Here is a 2,994-nt window from a genome sequence, read left to right as displayed (position 1 = left end):
CAAATTCATTTAGATTGTCATACTTTTCTCTTGCAAAAGAATTTTTTTCCCTAACATAGTGCCAGCTTTATGTTTTCCAAGCAGGGAGTTGTACAAGTGCCTGAAACTGCTGCAGAAATAGAACCTCTGGGCAGGGCAGGGCAGCAGGAAAGAGAAATGGATTCTCCAGGTGCAGTGCCCAGTGCAGTCACCCAAGTCCTACTGAACAACAACCTGGGTGACCATGGACAGTGCAAAGTGTTTGGGAGGAGTAGCTGGGCATGGCATCCTCCGATTTGGCTTGCACAGCAGGCAGACAGTCGATACAAACACTGTAGCTGAGGTGAGGGAAAGGAAAGAAAGAAGAGCAGCAGCAAAGTCAGGAAAATGAGACAGCCTCTCCTGTCCTTTTGCTGCTCTGTGGTTGTTGTTACCCCTGGGAAACCCTTGACTGGCTTGAAGCCATATGTTGGACTGAGCAGATCAGCCACATCCAGCAGCTGGCCACTGTGCAATGGGAGTGCAATAGTAATTGATTTATCAACTAAACTTGCTTCTTTTCAAGTTTTTTCTTGATGTTGCTAGAAGGCAATGAATCATATTTACCATGCAAAAAGAGCTGGACATAAGCTAACCATAGAAAAGTAACAATTTCACTATTTTCTTTATTGCATTTACATATGAAGGTAGGCTAACCCTGATGCAATAAGTGAGTTGGTGGCATGTCTGTTCAATTTAGAGGACTCTGAATTGAAGCCTGCACATATATGCAGACTGAACAAGGATGAAATACTAATCTTGTAATAAAGCCTCGTATTCTAACATGCAGATAAGAGTTGTAGTAAAGATCTGATAACAGAAAAGAAAAATATTAAGGTAATGTGTGATTTAAAATAAAGAAACAGCTTGTTGTGTTTAATGGATTTTGAACAGGAAACAGCAAATACAAAAAGCATATTGTATTTGACTATTAATTTGACAGAGAATGGTTTTGGGTTTTTCTCTTCAATGTGGTCAGTCTATTTCAACATTTTGCCATCACCGACCACCAAAGTTATGATTTGAAGTTTAAAATTGATAAGTATATGAGGAAATTGGAGAAGTGAATTATAAAAGATCATATATTTGTAAAATATTTGAATAATCAATTATATTGTGAGGGGAAATAATATGTATGACAGCTTAATGTAATTTTTGGTAACCAAATTACATTTTCAAAGTTTGCATAATGCTGTGAGAGCTCTGCAATTGGCCTCTGCTCAAAAGGTTGCTTAACTCATTATCATCAACATTTTTTGAGTAACAGCAGTAAAGCATTTGTCTGCTACATGCAAAGTGGTGGAGAAAATTGTTGCTACCAAGTGTATATGGAAATGAGATTAGTTTCTTTTTTTACATGGTTATGGGTATAAACAAAAATCTTGAACCATAAATGTCAGCATTAACCTTTAGCTTGAAGGTCTCTCTCAGCCTGGAGGCAATTCTGGATAAAACAGAAATAAAATTGAAATAGAATAGACATTGTTTATAAAATGTCATTTTGAATGCAATAGCATTATAATTTAAGACACTACCAAAACAACACAAATAAATTCATATTAACATTAAAGATCTCTCTAATTTAGCTGTTTAAACAAAAGGCCACGACAGACACACAGAAGTGCTCTATAATGAATTAGTATTAGGAAAATGAAGGTCAGTCTCAGATTCAGCTACTTGCTTCCCCCTTTAAACAAAACATGCATCAAGAACAAGAATCAAAAAAATCAGTAAATAGCCAGCTCAAATTGAGGAAGATATAAGAGGAACCTTTTTTCCCACAAAGAAACAATTCCATCTGCAAAGAAAGTAAATTGTTAAATTTCCACCCTTATCAGCTATTCATCACTGCATTATCCTAATTTTAAAGAACCCTGCTTCTAGAATTATTCCAATACCACAGAAACTTTATTTATGGACACTCTTAAGCAGAATAAATCATTAAGCACTGTATATAGAATTCACAGGACAAAAAACCCCAACTATTTGAGTTAATTTTTTAATAGAACATTTAAGGTCTATTAAAGTTATGAGCATTTAGAGCAATGTAAAGAAGCTGCTACACGTTGTGACTCCTGCTTCCATTTGTAATACTTAATGGTCTTAGGTCTTACTACCATTAGGCTAAATTGAAGAAATGATTGGAAATGTTGTTAATTGGGAGAAAAGGGGGAAATGTCAATCATGAGTCATTAACAATTTTACTTTTCATATCTGCCTTTACAAAAGCATAGGCAGTGTACTGGGCATTAAGTATGCCCTAATCAGAACAGAGATAAAGCCATAGCTTCACATTGAAAGAGAGTTGTTTTACCTGGTCTCTTGTGAACTTAGACTAAGGGCATTAAGACAATTTATTTCATAAAGACCCTTCTAAAGCTAATATTCTTAAGGCTTCCAGATGATCAGTTGATCAATTCTCCTCCCCACTGGGTGGTACTTATTTGCCAGCTGGGATTAAACTTGCATAACATTTAAAGAAAACCTGCTTAAACAAAATAAGTTAACATTAAAAGCAAAAATACTACAAGGTTTAAAAAATGAAACCACTTGTCCCCCTTACAAATGAAAAAAAACCCCAAAAAACAGCTGCTGCAATATTTTTCCTCAACTGCTGAAGTACCTGAGGCTTCCCAAGCTAATATAGTGGCTTGAGCTCATTGCAGATGGTAGAAAACATGAAGGTTTTAACACATAGATTCAGGACTGTGGGATTTTGCAAAACAATCCTTGATACTTCAAGGACTGCTGTGTGTAGCATGGTATGCACACCAAAATTTTATCAGGATCTGATTAGAGGGATAAAAATCCCATCCCCAGTCCTGTCCTTTCATGCCTGCCTTTTAATGCCTCTCCCAGCAGTGGAGCTGTGCTTTGCCAATTTATGTGCAGAGAATGACTGCTGTAGAAAGCAGAGCAAAGTTTTGGTAGGAAATGAATGATGAGAAATAAATCTCTTCTTGTTCTTAATGATCA

Source organism: Camarhynchus parvulus, chromosome 2 (assembly GCF_901933205.1).
Source record: "Camarhynchus parvulus chromosome 2, STF_HiC, whole genome shotgun sequence".
Classification (NCBI taxonomy): domain Eukaryota; kingdom Metazoa; phylum Chordata; class Aves; order Passeriformes; family Thraupidae; genus Camarhynchus; species Camarhynchus parvulus.
This window is presented reverse-complemented; position numbering follows the sequence as displayed.